Source organism: Artibeus jamaicensis, unplaced genomic scaffold (assembly GCF_021234435.1).
Source record: "Artibeus jamaicensis isolate MK-2021 breed Jamaican fruit bat unplaced genomic scaffold, CSHL_Jam_final contig_233, whole genome shotgun sequence".
NCBI lineage: Eukaryota > Metazoa > Chordata > Mammalia > Chiroptera > Phyllostomidae > Artibeus > Artibeus jamaicensis.
The window spans coordinates 19,820,108-19,839,304 of NW_026521486.1; the positions used below are offsets into that span (position 1 = coordinate 19,820,108).

Here is a 19,197-nt window from a genome sequence, read left to right on the forward strand (position 1 = left end):
ATGCTGGGACCGCGGAGGACTGGATTGCGGGGACAGCTCACGGCTGCTTAAGCAGCTAGTCGCAGGGTAGGGAGGTCTGCCTGGTTGTCGTGGCTGTTGCGAGACCCAACCCCCGCCTCCTTCCGTGCCTCGGGCATTCCCGGCCCAAAACTGCACTCCTAGGGTTGCGTTGAATACCTACCTCTGTGGAAAGCAGAGTCCGCGGGAGGGGAGTGTGTGTTGCAATCGAAAAGTTTTATATTTAAGGTTTTATAAAGCGTCCCAGAAGCTAGGAAAGGGGCTGAAATGTGCTCGCTTGTACACACTCGTTTTTTATGGCTCGAAAGGACTGCGTTATTAGTCACAATTACAGTTCAGGCGAGGCCGTCACGGAGACTAACCTGCAAAGGGACCGAAGATCAGTAAGATACAGGGGAGACTGTGTCTCAAGACGGTGTAATCAGCTGCGTTGATTAACGCATTTAACCAAAGGTCAAATAAGACGACTGAAAAGTGTCAGATGTATATAGTCTAGTCACATGGAAGATGTTGATGACCTTAGCAAGGCCTAAGAGGGAGGATCCAAAAAAGGGAATTTGTTTGTAAAAAATTGTGTATTCTTACATGTTTAAATTCAGTTCCTTTAAAAGTACTCTCCACTAGGTGCGATATACCTATTGAGATACTTTTCCACTGCCCAAAACAGTTGATTTTAATGCTAAATTTTAAGTGCTTCTGTTTTTGTTTCGCCTCTTCTACTTCAACAAAATGTTCCCTTTTGAGGACTTTTTTTTCATCTGGAGAAACTAGTCGCTGGGGGATTTGGGGGCAGAGATCGGGTGAAAAGGGAGGATCGGACACAGTGTCATGCCATTTTTTTTGGTCAAAAACTCCTGAACACTGCATTGTGGGCAGGTGTGCTGGTAAATCAGCCCTCCTGAAATGGGCAAACCTATTGAAAGAGTCTTCCAAAAAAAACTCACTGAAGCTTCAGGAACACAGCTTCTCACACTAATGCCAGCTGGTACAATGATAGGGATAGGTTCCTAGAACACACCTAGCAGGGGAAGCCTGTACTACAAAGGGCCTGCCCTCCAGAAAATTCCAGTTTGGGACGGGTCCTCCCTCCTATATAGTTGTCAGAGTAAAGAGCCTTAAGGGGCATTAGGAAATAGAGAATCTTCTCATCCTTCAAGTTTCAGCTTAACTGCCATTCCCACAGAGAATCCTTCCTGAATAACTGAAATGAGGCCCTGCTCTTAGAATCTCTAAGTTTTTAACCCCTTCTTCCTGGCAATTGTAATTAACTTTGTGTGATTGTTTTATGTCTATCTCCCCAGCTTCATGAAGATAAGAATCCTAAATATTTTATACTCTTATCACCAGCACCTACCTCTAAATTAGAGTGTAATAAGAGTTTAGTAAATACATATTGTGTGAATAAATAGCATTTGTGAAGTGCCAACTACTTTACAATCATTATCTCATTTAACCCACTTCTGAGTTGAGGAAATTAGAGAGTTTTGTTCATTTGCAGCAGGTCATATAGCAAGTAAACAGAGTTAGAACCCAGGTCATCAGGCACCAGAAATTAATAATTATGTATTCTGCCTTCCCAGCTGAAATTTCAAATCAGTTCAGTAAATATTTGACAGTGGACTAGAAGTAATTTTTCTTGGCAGAAGATGAAAAAAAAACCCCACAAATCTCTACTGTCAAGAAAGTTTAGCATTCAGTGAAACATATGTAAAGAAATAATAAAATGAGTTCCTAACACTCTCACTACATTATTATTTTCTATTCCACATTAGTCTATCACAAAGCTGAGGGATTTTTTTAAGGGTCTAAAAGATCTTCAAATTGAAGTCAAGATGTAGCTGGTCAACATCAGGAGGAATCAAAGCACATTTTTGTTGTTGTGCAAAGGTACAGCCAGAAGCTATCAACATCTTTATAAGTAAGATCTACTACAACAAAAATGCTTCGAGGCTTTGTTGTGAATCTCCTCAGTTCCTCTGTAAGTTCTGGGACCACTTGAGTAATGAATACTACCTTAGACCCCACTCTAGGAGACACGGGATCCGAGGATGAAACCTATAGGTTTGAGAGATGATTTTTGACAAAGGTGAAGTGTAAGTTGATCAACAGCATTATCAATGCCAAAATAAAGTTTGCTCAGCGAAAGCAGTAAGATGCCAAAATGCAATAAAACAAAATACTGTTTCTTTGCTGCGAAGGGATTGTACTGTACTCTCTCTTTGCTGTAAAGAGTCAAGAAAAGAAAACTTTAAGGTAGTAGTAAAAAACAATACATATCTTAACAGTTTGGTAATGGATATTTTCTGGGTGATCTTTTTCCAGAGACTGAAGAGTTGGAGGTAACTAAGTTAACTATACTTAAAATAGCAGCCCATGACATTCCTATTTTCATCATTTTGTTTTCTCTGCAAGAGAAAATTGAGTAGGGTAAAAGAATGAGAAATGTTGAAGAACTAAGTAAGACTCTAAAAGAACCTGTAATAACTTAACTCAATACCAGCAGCTGATGGAATATTTTTTGTAGCTAATTACATGAAGTCATTTTGTCTCAGAATGTTAACTAGGTAACAGGACAGAAAAAAATTTATTAGAAAGATACTCTCCTGTCATAAAGTCAATGCATTGTAATAAAACATGTTTATTATTTTGTCCAAAAATGTATTTTTGCTCAGAAAATTTTGATTCTAAAATGGACAACATAATTACCCCCAGCTTTATTTTCTCTGAAGTCTTTGCTGATTGTATAGCTTTGGACAAGTCGCTTAATCTCTCCAAATTTAGGTTTACTAATTTGTCAAATGAGAATAATAATAGTGCCACATCATATGATGAGGAAATGAAATTTCAAAATGGAGAGAAAGCACTTATGACCATACAGTGTCTGGCACAGCAGTGTTGTGTTAGCTAACATTATTGTTAGTAAGCCACGGTCTTGAAATTTTTCCATTTGTGTGGATTATATGATGTTCTAAATATTTTAAGGCACACACATATGTGACATTTGGCAATGGGTTAACAAGAAAAAAATTAGGAAATCTTGATTGCCTGACATTAAGGGAAATATCAAAAATTTTTATGTCTTTATGGTTAAAAATGCTATACATATTAATTTTAAATGTATAGGTAGTGTGAGATATCTATCTATCTATCTATCTATCTATAGATAGATAGATAGATATCTTTCCTAAAGTCTAGCCTAAATACATGGATGCTATATAGAGATTTGGGGGAGGGTAAACAAGTTGTATTATCTAACTATTCTCTGGTTACAAAAGGAAATAATAATATATCGTAAGATAAAGGTGACTTAGGATATCTTTGCACATGACTAAAATAGGGAAAGAATCACAGAAGAGAATGTGGCAAGAGAGCCATTTTTGATTTCAAGAAATGTTTTCTCCAGAAGAACAAAAGTGAGTATATTAAGAGTCATTGAGGAAATGGGTTTCAGATAAAGGATCCTTTGCTCCTTGAGCTGGTGTCTGGGATAGTACATCCCAGTATCTTGTGATCCTTTTTTTTTTTTTGGTGCCCTCTAATAAAATCATTCTCACTGACATCACCATAGGGCTCCTAGCAGCTGAAAATGGTCTTGTTTGAGACTTCATACTATTTACTCTTTCTTCAACAGTTGATGTAGCTGAACAAACTTTTGTAAAACTTTTCTTCTCACTTTCATTTGATCATTCTCTGAAGCACTTTCTCCTTGTTCTACAATTCCTTTGAGTTTCTTTAACAGAATGTCCCACCCTTATTTATTATAGACAAACAAATCCCTAAAATATTAGTGTCCTGTGTTGTGTTCTGTTTCTGGTCCTTTTCTCCCTGAGCTACCTCACTGATAGCCTTCTCCCACACCCAAGCAAGCCTAATAATCCTTACTATCTCCAGATCCATGTTTTTAACTGACTAGGAGATATCTTTGCTTGGATGCTCTGCAGGCATCTCAACTCAAAATACCCAAAGCTTATCTTCCCCTCCACCTCCTCCAAACGTGCTCCTCCTCTTCTATTTCCTATCTCACGAAGTAGTACCACTATCCACCCAAGAACCCAAGCCAGAAACCTGGGTATCATCCTCAACTCCTCCCTCTTCATACTCAGTTGATGAGTAAGTTTTCTTAATTCTACATTAGAAATGTTTCTGCAACTCAATCTCTCCTCTCTAACCTCCTAAGAGCCTTCCGCTAAGTTCTTATCAATATTTTTATCAACAATAACATCTTAGCAAGTCTCTCCTACTTGCTAAGGACATTAGATATAGAAATTTCACTATAGAGAAAAGTCTTAAAAATGGTTTTGAGGACTGACATAAGCCTTTAAAAAGGTTTGTTTTTTGTTTTGGGGTTTTTTTTTGGTCCAGACACAAAAAAACCAACACCACTACTCTCACTGTCATTTCATAATACTGATTTTAAAATACTGATCAACTTCAAAAAATGGAAAGGACCATATTCTCACAGTAGGAAATAATTCTTTAAATATACTTAGCTTTTTAAATGAAACACAGTTTGCTAGAAGGCAACCACTGTTCTAGAATCTAGGCTGCCTTTAGAGTTATCTTTCACAAAGCAAAAATGGCTTATTTTCCCTAGCCTGAACGTCTGTTTGTATTGTATAAACATTTGAGTTCATCCACAAAGTCTACATGCATCAGACTTTACTGCCTTTTAATGGTTACATAGTACGCATTGTGTTGACATGCTATTGACATGTCTGTTGTGGTCTTCTATTTTAGGCACTTTCTTAAATATTAAAATTTAAATATCATTTGTTACATATTGCCTAAAATCCTTACGATAAAAGGCACACTTTTTGTGGTAACACAAAAGGCCCTTTACAATTTGGTCTTAATTTACCTACTCCTCAGCAAGAACTTCCCCTAAACATTTCACATTCTTTCATCCCTTTATGCCAGTGGTTCTCAACCAGGAGCAATTCCCTGTCCCCTTCTCCAAGGGACATTTGGTAATGTCTGTTATAGTCTGAATTGTTTTCTCTCCCCAATTCATGTGTGGAAGGCCTAATCCACAATGTGACTGTATCTGGAAATATATATATATGGATATATATGTGTATATATACTTATAGTCTGTCTCAAATAAGTCCAACTATTGTTAATATAACAAGAACGGTTTGCATGACATCCCTGCAACCTGGCAGCCAAACACTGGACTGAAATCACATGCCAGAACAGTAACTTTGCTGTACTAGTCAGTGGAGGTGGTAGACACCATTTTTTTTTAACTTTACTGTAGGAATTTATTTTTTTTAATTTTTATTTTTTTAATTGATTATGCTGTTACAGTTGTTCTATTCCCCCCTTCATTCCGCTCCACCCTACCCCCCATCTCCACCATTACCCCCCTTTAGTTTATGACCATGTGTCTCAAGTCCTTTAGATTCTATATTGCCCATGCTATTCTTGCCCCCCCCCATCTATTTTCTTTCTACTGTCTATGCTACTTATTTTCTGTACCTTCTCCCCCTATCTCCTCCTCCCACTCCCTTGTTGCTAACCCTCCCTGAGATCTTCATTTCTATGTTTCCACTCCTGATCTAGCTGTCCTTTTAGTTTCTTTTGTTTTAGGTGTGGTTGTTAATATCTGTGAGTTTGTTGTCCTTTCACTGTTCATGTTTCTTTAACTTCTTTTTCTCAGATAAGTCCCTTTAACATTTCATATAATAAGGGCTTGGTGATGATGAACTCCTTGAATTTGATCTTATCTGAGAAGCACCTTATCTGTCCTTCCATTCTAAATGAAAGCTTTGCTGGATAGAGCAATCTTGGTTGTAGGTCTTTGGATTTCATGACTTGGAATACCTCTTTCCAGCCCCTTCTTGCCTGTAAGGTCTCTTTGGAGAAATCTGCTGACAGTCTGATGGGGACTCCTTTGTAGGTGACTGTCCCCTTAGCTCTTGCTGCTTCTAGGATTCTCTCCTTCATTTTAATTTTGGCTAATGTAATTATGATGTGCCTTGGTGTGTTCCTTCTTGGGTCCAACTTCTTTGGTACTCTCTGAGCTTCCTGGATTTCCTGGAAGTCTATTTCCTTTGCCAAATTGGGGAAATTTTCCTTTATTATTTGTGCAAATAAGTTTTCCACTGGTAGCTGTGCCTTTCCCCTTTCTGGTACCCCTATAATTCGGATATTGGAGTGTTTGAAGATGTCCTGGAGGTTCCTAAGACTCTCCTCATTTCTTTGAATTCTTGCTTCTTGACTCTTTTCTGTTTGGCCATTATTTGCTTTCTTCTGGTCCACTCCATTGATTTGAGTCCCAGTTTCCTTTTCATCGCTATTGGTTTCCTGTGCAATTCCGTTCATTTCAATTAGTTTCGCCTTCATATATTTCTCTAATTTGTGGCTATAATCAACCAGTTCTGTGAGGATCCTGATGACCAGTGTTTTAAACTGTGCGTCTGAGAGTTTTGCTATTTCTTCATCGCTTAGGTCTATGGGCTCAGGGATTTTGAGAATTTGTGACATTTTTGGTCTGTTCTGGCCCTTTAAGTGTGAGAAGCGGCGCCTTGGACTCCCAGGTCACTGGGTTGTGACGCTGTATGTGGGGCGTGGTCAGAGCGGGGAAATGGCGGCGCCCTCTACTGCCGCGTGCCCCGCGGACACCGCCCCGGTCGAACCGCCCACTCCCTCGCCTGTCCGCTAGCGCACAAATAGGCGACCCCAGTCAACACGCAGCACCGCTTCCCCGCTGTCTCCTCCGCAGTCGCTCGCCTGGTCACTCGCTGGGTCGCTCACTAGGTCCAACCCTGCGCCTGGATTCCGCTTCTGGATTCCACGCCTGAGCCCGTCTGACCGAGTCCTCCTGTGCAATCCCGCTCCACCAGCCACTGGTTTCACCCCTTACCGGTCAGGCTGCAGAATTTGTTGTTAACGGACTTCCGAAAAGTTCAATTTTCCGTGTTCTGGCTGTGTTTTGTGTTGCTAATATTTAGTTGTCCCTAAACTTGGTTGTGTGAGAAGGCACGGCACATCCACCTATACCTCCATCTTGGCGGAAGTCCTGGAGGTGGTAGACACCATTGAATGAGCATGTGTGTGTCTGTCACATTCAAAATGACTGAGTGAGTAGAGCAACAAATCTGCATCAAATTTTGCATTAAGCTTGAACATTCCTCTATGGAAACTATTCAGGTGATTCAGAAGGCTTTCAGGGGCAATGCAATGAGTGCAGTGCAGATAAAACTGTGGCACAAATGCTTCAAAGATGGTCAGGAATCTGTTGAAAGTGGTCCACATTCTGGAAGGCCTGCAACAAACAGAACACCTGATAATGTTGAATGGTAATGGGCTGCAGTCAGCAAAGATCAACAACTGACGGTGTTGTCAATCAGCTTCTAGTGAGAAGCTTCTAGTGAGCTTTGGGGATTTGGGGATTCCAAAAACTACTGTGTCCGAGATTGTGACACAAGATCTTGGCATGATGTTGTAGCAAAATTTGTTCTATGGCTTCTGCTACCAGAGCAAAAAGAACATCATGCTGCAGTTGCAAATGACCTAATTCAAACTACTACCAATGACACTGAGAGAACTGTGTGAGGTCCCAAGGTGCCTACTTTGAAAGAGACTGAGGTATCATTGTCCTATGTACAATGTTTCTTGTATCTTCATCAATAAACGCCTCTATTTTTCATAGGACATGGCTGGGTACTTTCTGGATAGACCTCAAGGGAAGAATTGCACTAATAACCATCTCCCTGCCTCCACCCAAAGGTTCCCATAAAAAGTCATTTCCAGTTCATTTCAGTGGATCCATTCCTGTTTCTTCTATGTATTCCAAAAAAGGGCATGTGGGGGAAGAAACTTGTATAAGGATGAGAGAGTATATGGGAATTTAGCACAAAAATATGACTTTAGATCACATTCCACAATTTATTAGGCTTCCAAGAAATTATCCGGTCATCATTGGCTTCTAGAAGATTTTAAAATCCTGTTGTACTTACTGTCAAGATTTTTAAGGAGTTAAGTGGCAGAAGTCCAGAGAGTTGGGGGAGACTACCACAGGGGAGGAAGGCTCCAGACTTCTATGTGGTAGTCTGGACAGCAATTAGAGATCACATCCCAGGTGAAAATAAGGATGTCACCAAGGGTTTTATTCTGAGAATGAGTACAAATAATTATGTTACAAATTCAGTCTAGCTCCTGTTGGGCCAGAAAGAGGTACAGAAGGAGAGTAAGCATCTAATTGTTTAATATGATCTGCCAGATGAGATAAAGTTTTAGAAGCAGAACATCGAGATACTGGGCCTAATAAGCAGACCTTCACACAAACACTGCTGATCAGCCACAAAACCCAACAATGTGCATGAGATCAACTCTAACAGAGAGATGCCTTCAAACTGCTAAGTGTTCAAGCTAAATGCCTAGGACAGACTTTTAAAACAGAATCCAAGATACATCCACTTTACCCTGCAGTGGGTTCTTACTGCTTAAAATTACAATGGAGCAAAGCTCAAAGGAGATACGGGGGAGGAAGGCATCGAAAAGAATTTCTTTTTTTAAAAATTTTTTTATTGATTATGCCATTACAGTTGTTCTATTCCCCCCTTCATTCCCCTCCACCCTACCCCCCCATCCCCACCATTACCCCCCCTTTAGTTTATGACCATGTGTCTCAAGTTCTTTAGATTCTATATTTCCCATACTATTCTTGCCCCCCATCTATTTTCTATCTGCTGTCTATGCTACTTATTTTCTGTACCTCCTCCCCCCTTCTCCTCCTCCCACTCCCCTGTTGCTAACCCTCCTTCAGATCTTCATTTCTATGTTTCCACTCCTGATCTAGCTGTCCTTTTAGTTTGCTTTTGTTTTAGGTGTGGTTGTTAATAACTGTGAGTTTGTTGTCCTTTCACTGTTCATGTTTTTTTAACTTCTTTTTCTCAGATAAGTCCCTTTAGCATTTCACATAATAAGGGCTTGGTGATGATGAACTCCTTGAATTTGATCTTATCTGAGAAGCACTTTATCTGTCCTTCCATTCTAAATGAAAGCTTTGCTGGATAGAGCAATCTTGGTTGTAGGTCTTTGGATTTCATGACTTGAAATACCTCTTTCCAGCCCCTTCTTGCCTGTAAGGTCTCTTTGGAGAAATCTGCTGACAGTCTGATGGGGACTCCTTTGTAGGTGACTGTCCCCTTATCTCTTGCTGCTTCTAGGATTCTCTCCTTCATTTTAATCTTGGCTAATGTAATGATGATGTGCCTTGGTGTGTTTCTTCTTGGGTCCAACTTCTTTGGGACTCTCTGAGCTTCCTGGATTTCCTGGAAGTCTATTTCCTTTGCCAGATTGGGGAAATTCTCCTTTATTATTTGTCCAAATAAGTTTTCCACTGGTGGCTGTGCCTTCCCCCCTTCTGGTACCCCTATAATTCGGATGTTGGAGCATTTAAAGATGTCCTGGAGGTTCCTAAGACTCTCCTCATTTCTTTGAATTCTTGCTTCTTGACTCTTTTCTGTTTGGCCATTATTTGCTTTCTTCTGGTCCACTCCATTGATTTGAGTCCCAGTTTCCTTTTCATTGCTATTGGTTTCCTGTGCAATTCCATTCATTTCAATTAGTTTTGCCTTCATATATTTGTCTAATTTGTGGGTATAATCAACCAGTTCTGTGAGGATCCTGGTCACCAGTGTTTTAAACTGTGGGTCTGAGAGTTTTGCTATTTCTTCATCACTTAGATCTATAGGCTCTGGGGCTTTGAGATCTTCTTGAGCCATTTTTGGTCTGTTCGCGCCCTTTAAGTGTGAGGAGTGGAGCCTTGGACTCCCAGGTTGCTGGGTTGTGATGCTGTATGTGGAGGCGTGGTCAGAGGGGGGAATATGGCAGCGCCCTCTGCTGTTTTGTGCTGCTGGGTGAGGAGCAGAACCTCAGGTGGTTCACCAGGGCTGGGCCACTCAGAGTCGCTGGGTTATGACGCTGTATGTGGAGGTGGGGTCAGAGCAGGGAAATGGCGGCACCCTCCCTGCTGCTTGCTGTGGGGACCGAGTCCCAGTCCAATTGCCCACTCCCTCGCTTGTCTATCTGCGCACGAAAGCACGACCACAGTCAACCTGCAGCCCTGCTCCCTCGCTGTTTCCCTGTGGTTGCTCGCTTGATCGCTCACTAGGTCCAACCCTGTGCCTGGATTCCGTGCGCCTGAGTTCGTCTGACCGAGTATTCCTGTGCAACCCCGCTTCACCAGCCGCTGGTTTCGTCCCTTACCAGTCAGGCTGAAGAATTTGTTGTTAACAGACTTCCGAAAAGTTCAATTTTCTGTGTTCTGGCTGTGTTTTCTGTTGCTAATATTTAGTTGTCTCTAAACTTGGTTGTGTGAGAAGGCACGGCATCTCCACCTATGCCTCCATCTTCCGAAAAGAATTTCTAATCTCATAAGGAAGATAACACATATGGAACTATTTTAAAAACATAGAAAATGATAAATGTTTTAACAGAAAATCTAGAAAATATATAATTCAAAGTTGGTATAAGCAACAAAATAAAGTTTACAGGACCTCACACTATCTTCTGAGCACAGTAAAAACATTAGCCAGAGCTCAGGAAGAAAGTAGCAGTGTTGCTTGATTTCAATCCACCATGAATAATAAAGTTCTCTGAGTGACACAGGGAACTTCTCATTGCTTAGAATGTTAACTCTGTATCCCCAAGCCTTATGATTCTCTAGGTCAAAGTGTTAAGACTTTGTAAAGGTCTAAAAGCAATAAGAGTAAAAAATCCTATCCTAGGGTGAGACATTTGGGCAAGTAGGGGCTATATAATCATCTTAAAGTAAAATTTAATTCACATAAACATAACAGCAAAGGGTGAGATGAGAAGTATTGATGGAGAGCCAGCTAGTGATTTCTTTAACAAATTAGCTGATATCTTGAAGGAACAGAATATGGTGCCAGTAAAAATAGAAAAAAAAAGTAGTATTGATAAGACAGCTGCTTTGGGAAAAGCAACTTATAGGTGTAATAGGCATTTTAATTAAATTCTGGTTTAAAATGTTGTATTACAGAATGTACATATGCATGTTATTGAATGGTACATTCTTATTTTGTGTGTTAAATTTAAGTTTTTTATTTTTAAATGGTATACAGTATCCAGAAGCACTTAATTATTATATCTGCTCTTGACCATTTCTGCCAAAAATGCAAATTTAGTTTTTACCATTAAAAAGTTAGTTATATTTAATGGGCTTTTAAATACAGTTCTCTGACAATAATTTTTTAATGATTCCATTTGTTTATTTTAGCAAAAGGGCAAGAGAGGGAGAAAAAGTGAGAGAGAGACACATGGATGTGCATGGATTTGCAAGAGATAGATCCTTCGGTTGCTTCTCTTATGCCCCTAACTGGGAATCCAGCCTGGAATCCAGGCTGGAACCCAGGAATATGCCATGACTGGGAATCAAATGGGAGACCTTTTGGTTCACAGGCTTGGCACTCAGTTCACTGAACCACACCAGCCAGAGCTCTGGCACAATTTTATTCTTTTAAACTGCAAAATTCTTTTATTCTATTTTATTCTTTTAAACTCTAAAATTATTTCTGAGCAACAACGTGTTTCTTTTTTATTGTTTTCTTATATTATGATGGTAATAAAGTAATAAAGAATGGTGGTAATAAATCTTGATCCTGCCTTTGGTCTAGATATTCAGTAGCTATGCATTTGTTTTCTTTGATAGCAACATGCATGAACATCTATGATCCTTTTCTTTTACAGCATCTCCCAGATGGCTCCATGCCCAGTGTGCATATTCAGTTTTATCTTTTACCACATCCCAGTGAGGTCCGTAGGAGGAAAACAAAATCTGTTTCAAAATGTACCGACCCCACTTACAATGAGTGTGATTCATCTCTTGTTCAGTAGTTTTGTATTTTTCTTACCATTTTTCAGCCTAACAACGAAATATGGAAAATTTGCAGTAATTGGTGGTGTTATTCTGTAAGTGGTAGACGTTTCCCAAAAATAGCCATTGTATGCCAATCACTGTTCTAGATGCCATGGGAACTGGAAAATACGGATGCTGCTTGCAAAGTGTTTATGAACCAATTTTCAAACTGTGGCTAGCCTCTATTAAGAGCCTTGGACTGTACAGCATTTATTTCACATATTAATATTATAACTGACTTCATCCTATTTTCTCTAACCTTTCCTTCAGTTTGTTTTCCTTGCCAGATAATCTTATCATAGTCTAACCTACATATAAAAATACATTTCACAAAATCACATTTGAAAAACCTAAAAAAATAAGTCAAAATACAAATTAAGTTGCAGTTGATTTATACTAGATATAGCTATTTCATCTGTATCATACAATTTGAACATCTAAACCCTTAGTTCTTTCTAAGGCAAATCCTACATTTAGTCTCTTGATTCCATTCTTTCCCATCTCTCTGTACCTTGCTCTATTGATTACTTGGTCTTCTCAAGGCTATTTCATCCATGAATCCTTGACCCAGAAATCTTAAAAAACAAACAAACAAACAAACACAACAAACTCCTCAATGTTCCTAAACTCAATGTTTCAAACTCAATGTTTCTAAAGCATCCAATTTTTCTTTCCCTCCTTGTCATCTCCAAACTTTTACAGAATTAACATTTCCTGCACTTCATCTCCTCTTCACCCTTCAATCCTTTGCAGTGTGGATTCTGACTTCAGCTGATGGAGCTTTATTCAAGTAGCATGTGCAGATGAATTGCTGAGTCCAGTGAGCCCTCAGGCTCTGCTCTCCTGAAGTTACACAGCAATACTGTTGACTTTGCCCTTTTTTTTGCCACCTCCCTTTTGTTTCTGGAGTTCAGCCTTTTCTTAATTCCCTTTTATCTTCTCTAACCACATTCTCATTTTTCTTCATTTACATTCTTCCTCTTAAAATACTGTTGTTTGTTGGAGTCTCATCATCTGTCTACCATTATCTCTACTTGATATTTATTCTCTCAGATTATCTTGTGTTCCACATATTTTCATTTGTCACCTATATTTAGTTTGTGTCTGAATCTCTTCCTCAAGCCCTGGCTTCTCTCCTAACTTTCTGACCTGCACTTCCACCTGATCACAGAAGAGCTCATTGGATGTCTCCTGGCCTCTTTCAAACCTGGCTTTCCTCCTCTGTTTACCATCTGAAATGATAACTTCTAATGCTGTCTCCGTCTCTCACTCACGTGTCCAATAAGTCACCAATTTGGGTCAGTTCTACTTGTGTGGATTCCTGCCTCTTAAACCAGTCGCCTCCTCTTGGTTCCATTATCTTTCTTCGTTTGAAGTTCTCATGTCTTTGGCTACTGTGATGGCCTTCAATCTGACTCCTGTCTTGTGTTTTTTAATTAGATCTTTCATATTTCTACCTAAAATGTCTTTCAAAACCTAGTCTTATTTATTAATGTCCTGTTTAAATTTTTTAAAGGTCCCTCACTGCCTACTGTATATATAATGTCGAAAACCCTAAACATGACATTCATAGACCTTAAAACTTGACTTAGTAATTTTCCTAAATTTTCTTTTGGAGCATAAACTTTTTAAAAAAATAAAGTTGTATTGCAATAATTATAGATTCACATGCAGTTGGAAGACAAAATACAGAAAGGATTCAGATACCCTTTAACCATTTTCCCCCAAATGGCAACATCTTTCATGACCATAGTACAGAATCACAATCAGAAAGTTGATGTTAATGCAATCCATTGACCTTATTTAGATTTAACCATTTTTACGTGTGCTCTTGTGTATGTGTTTATGTGTGCATTTAGTTCTATGCATTTTCATCACGTGTACAGATTTGTGTGACACCAGCACAGTCAAGGTGCAGAACAGTCTCATCACAAAAATTTCTGGGGCCACCCAAATATATTACATGGTATTATGGCCCAAGACACTTCTCTCCCTCCAACACAAACTCGAGAGCTACTGGCAACTACTAATCTGTTCTCCATCTCTATATTTTTGTCATTTATATTGCATAAATGGAATCATTCAGTTTGGAACATTTTGAGATTGGGGTTTTTTTTTGCTCACTGTTATTCCCTAGAGATGCCTCCTAGTAGGCGCATATGTCAACAGTTTATTCCCTTTCAATGGTGCGTGGTAGTCATGCACAGCTTTTTAACTGTCCACACATGGAGGGACATCTGGGCTATCTCTGGCTCTGGATTATTACAAACAAAATTTCTGTAAATATTAATGTATAGGTTTTTGTGTGAGTATAAATTGTAATTGCTCTAGCTTAAGTGTTCAAAGTGTAGTTACTAGCGTATATAGTAATGGCTTATTTAGTTTTATAAGAAACTGCCATACTTGTTTTCTGTACCAGTTTGCACTCCCACCAGCAGTGTGTGAGTGATCCAGCAGAAACTTCATCTTTGCCAGGATCTGGTGCTATCACTATTTTTTATTTAAGCTTAGTAGTTATAGAGTGATATCTCACTATGGTTTTAATTTTCATTTACATATATAAATAATGTTGAACTTCTTTTCCACATTAAAAAGATGGTAAAAAATGTGCTTATTTACCATCTGTATATCCTCTTTGGCGAAAACCCTTTGCTCATTTTTCATTGGATAATTTGCATTTTATCGTTAAGTTTTGAGAGTTCTTTATATATTCCAGATACTAGTTCTTCATCAGATATTTGGTTTGCAGATATTTTCCCCCATTCTGTAGCTGGTCTTCTCATTCTTTTCTCAGGGTCTTGCACAGAGTAAAAGTTTTTATTTTGAAGGTCCAATTTATCAATTTTTTAATAAATCATGCATTTGCTATCAAGTCTGAGAATTCCCCACCTAGTACTAAGTCCTACAGATTTTCTCCTATATGTTTTCCTAATGCTTTTTATTTTTATTTTTTAAATATATTTTATTAATTATGTCATTACAGTTGTTCTATTCCCTCCTTCATTTCCCTCCACCCTGTACACCCCTCCCCCACCATTCCCCCCTTTAGTTTATGACCACGTGTCTCAAGTTCTTTAGATTCTATATTTCCCATACTATTCTTGCCCTCCCCCTATCTATTTTCTACCTACCATCTATGCTACTTATCCTCTGTACCTTCTGCCCCCTTCTCCTCCTCCCACTCCCCTGTTGCTAACCCTCCATATGATCTTCATTTCTATGGTTCTGCTCCTGATCTAGCTGTCCTCTTAGTTTGCTTTTGTTTTAGGTGTGGTTGTTAATAACTGTGAGTTTGCTGTCCTTTCACTGTTCATCTTTTTTATCTTCTTTTTCTTATATTCTTTATCATCTTTTTATCTTCTTTAACATTTCATATAATAAGGGCTTAGTGATGATGAACTCCTTGAACTTGACCTTATCTGAGAAGCACTTTATCTGTCCTTCCATTCTAAATGAAAGTTTTGCTGGATAGAGCAATCTTGGTTGTAGGTCTTTGGATTTCATGACTTGAAATACCTCTTTCCAGCCCCTTCTTGCCTGGAAGGTCTCTTTTGAGAAATCTGCTGACAGTCTGATGGGGACTCCTTTGTAGGTGACTGTCCCCTTATCTCTTGCTGCTTCTAGGATTCTCTCCTTCATTTTAATCTTGGCTAATGTAATGATGATGTGCCTTGGTGTGTTTCTTCTTGGGTCCAACTTCTTTGGGAATCTCTGAGCTTCCTGGATTTCCTGGGAGTCTATTTCCTTTGCCAGATTGGGGAAATTCTCCTTTATTATTTGTCCAAATAAGTTTTCCACTGGTGGCTGTGCCTTTCCCCCTTCTGGTACCCCTATAATTCGGATGTTGGAGCATTTAAAGATGTCCTGGAGGTTCCTAAGACTCTCCTCATTTTTTTGAATTCTTGCTTCTTGACTCTTTTCTGTTTGGCCATTATTTGCTTTCTTCTGGTCCACTCCATTGATTTGAGTCCCAGTTTCCTTTTCATTGCTATTGGTTTCCTGTGCAATTCCATTCCTTTCAATTAGTTTCGCCTTCATATGTTTGTCTAATTTGTGGCTATAATCAACCAGTTCTGTGAGGATCCTGGTCACCAGTGTTTTAAACTGTGGGTCTGAGAGTTTTGCTATTTCTTCATCACTTAGATCTATAGGCTCTGGGGCTTAGAGATCTTCTTGAGCCATTTTTGGTCTGTTCGCACCCATTAAGTACGGGGAGCGGAGCCTTGGACTCCCAGGTCGCTGGGTTGTGACGCTGTATGTGGGGGCGGGGTCAGAGCAGGGAAATGGCGGCCCCCTCTGCAGTTTCACGCAGCTGGTTGAAGAGCAGAGCCTCAGGTGGTTCACCGGGGCAAGGCCACTTAGGTCACTGGATTATGACGCTGTATGTGGAGGCGGGGTTAGAGCGGGGAAATGGCGGCGCCCTCCGCCTCCACTTGCCGCTGGGGCTGCTGGCTCTCGTCCAATCGCCCACTCCGTCGCTTGTCTATCACGCACGAATGCGTGACCACAGTCAACCCGCAGACCTGCTCCCTCGCTGTTTCCCCGAGATTGCTTGCTGAGTTGCCCACCAGGTCCAACCCTGCGCCTGGATTCCGCATGCCTGAGTCCGTCTAACTGAGTTTTCCTGTGCTAACCCGCTCCGCCAGCTGCTGGTTTCGCCCCTACTACCGGTCAGGCTGAAGAATTTGTTGTTATCAGACTTCCGAAAAGTTCAATTTTCTGTGTCCTGGCTATGTTTTCTGTTGCTATTATTAAGTTGTCTCTAAACTTGGTTGTGTGAGGAAGCACGGCGTCTCCACCTATACCTTCATCTTGGCGGAAGTCTCCCTAATGCTTTTTAGTTTTACATTTTATATTAAGTACATTATTCACTTTGAGTTTTTAAAATGAAGTGTGAGGTTTAGGTTGGGGTTTATGTTTTTTGGTTTATGGATGCCAATTATTCTAGCCCCGTTTGTTGGGGCTAGAATAATTCAATTCTTCCTTTATTGAATGTCTTTTGCATCTTTGTTGGTAATTGAGTGCTCATGCTCTTTTATTGTCCCATACTTAGCCCTATTCCTGAGTCACATTAGAGAGCTTGTCACTTTCTGAATGGTCCCGAAGACTTCAGAAACGAAGCGCAGGCAGCATTCACCCTCTCTGTCCTCACTGCTGACTTGCGAGGCTCTCTTCACACGTGGACTCTGGAACCACTCTGTCCCCCTGGACTCTTCTGCCACACTTACCACCTTTCACGTAGTCCTTAGTCAGACACAGTTTGTCTTATAGAGTGTCATAAACACCTTGAGGACAAGGAAATGTCTCATATTTCTTAGTATCTTTAAAATTTAGTTACTCTTTAAAAGACTTGTCAAATTAAATATGTGGGATAGTTTTATAAACAATACTTTGCGTATATGAAACATAAAACTATAATCATATATACGGAGAGAGATTAAGACTTCTCTAATTCAGTAAGGAAAGATACTTTGACATTTTATTATTTGTCATGTCGACAGCTGAGATGTACAACTCCCAACGATATCACAAGTTTTTAAACTTTCTGAGTGTAAGACCCCCTTCTCCAATATCAACAACCTTCTCAGGCTCAGTGATGTTGTTCAGCACATTATGACCAAAAACCATTAACAAGTCAGGAGACTGAATAAACTTGTTTTAATTATCTCAAGCTTTATGTAATTTTAAAAGTAGTAGTAAATTTACATGCATGGAGATTATGTGCTTGTTATGTCTGTAACATTTCCGAGGGCTTGCCTCAGAAAATGTGGGCCTGACCACGTGCGTGGTGCACTGACTAAAAATCACTGCAGTGATCTCTCCTTCAGTCCATGCTTACAGCATAAATGCACCCCACTTATATTTGAATGCATGTAAATTTTTTTAAAAACTGTGTTCCATGCACAGCAAACTCCAACTTACCTACAGTCCAAATTTTCAGAAGTATGAATTAATGTGTGGATAAGTAAGTATTTTAATAGTGATGATCATCATATATAAGCAAGTTTGGCAGGGACACTGACTCAATATAGAAAACCATGAGGGGAAAAAAGGGTTATAATACATTTATTTTTCACAATATGCTCCATGTCCCTATTAATACAGCAAGAATATTTATTTTGAGAAATGCAAAAAAGCACTGTCCACCAGTTTTAACTTTGGTTTTCTTTGCTCTTGACCTCAGCTGGGAGGTAAACCCTCAGTTCTGTGCCAGACCTCTCAGCCATTTCCATGCACCCTCAGTAACACTTATATGTTTGTAGGGAGCGCAGTGAATTAGCACACGGCATCTACCTTGTTTTGAACTTCTCCCCTGCTTTGCATCCTGAGTACCATTACAAGGACCACTCACCACGGCTGGGATTTCTCAGCAGCCAAAGCTGTGCATTCCCCTGGGAAGTGGGAGAGGATGGCCTCCCTCTCCTTTTTGTATAAAATCTCTTAGAGGAATACAAAGGGGTTACTTTGCATCACCAACACCTTACAAGGTTCTTCACGAAATTAGTTCTTTCAACTTTTATCCATAGACCTCCCCTCCCTAAGACCCAGATATTGCCAAGTGTCCTTTAGTATCCACCCTTCAGATACTAAAGCTTTCACACAGAGCCAGGCCTGTTGACTTGACACTTCCCAGAGCTCTTCTTAACAAGCTTGGCCAGCAGACTCCCTGAAAACCCCCTTCATACAAGAATCCCAGTGGTAGGCATGGCTGGGTTCAAGGTGGGGCAGGGCTGGTGGTAGGAATGCTCGCAACTGCACTGCAGCCTTTCAGAAACAGGGCCAGGATTCTGGCTCCAAAACCTCTGCTCTTTCCACTCCACTACCTTTGGCCTCTGGTTAAAAAACCATCACTTTTTAAAATAATTTAATAGAAATACAGGTTCTATCTTATAATAAGATTTTAGGCAATGTATTTTTTGCATCGTATTCCTTTCTTAGATCATATCCTATTATAAAGCATACAGAGGAAATTAGAAAAGACAGAGCATAAACTTTCTGTGTTTTATGTACTTTAAAATATCTTTCAAAATGTGTCTGAATATCTAGTATAAAACTGGGTATATGATACACTCAGTAAGCTATAGTTATTATTATCGACATGGTCTGCTCATTTGATATTCAGAACATGAAAATTCTGCTTGTAAACCCAGACACTGAGACCCTGAGGTCAAACAGTTTCCCCAGGACCACATAACCAGATTGCAGGTTCTAAATTGTGTGATCACAAAACCCACACTGACTCAACTTAAACTCAGCTGTTATCCCTCCCTCTGTCCACCCACAAAGTGCTG

At 39.8% G+C, this 19,197-nt stretch overlaps 1 protein-coding gene across 1 annotated transcript in view; it reads left to right on the plus strand.

Annotated features, from left to right (window-relative positions):
* Positions 1-25: 25 nt before the first annotated feature.
* The window catches only part of LOC119060504 (uncharacterized), a 47,700-nt gene continuing 28,528 nt past the window's right edge, over positions 26-19,197 (plus strand). Inside the window, exon 1 of the mRNA XM_053662104.1 lies at positions 26-66. The gene's annotated coding sequence lies outside the window, so the exon portion shown is untranslated. The remainder of the gene's footprint in view (positions 67-19,197) is intronic.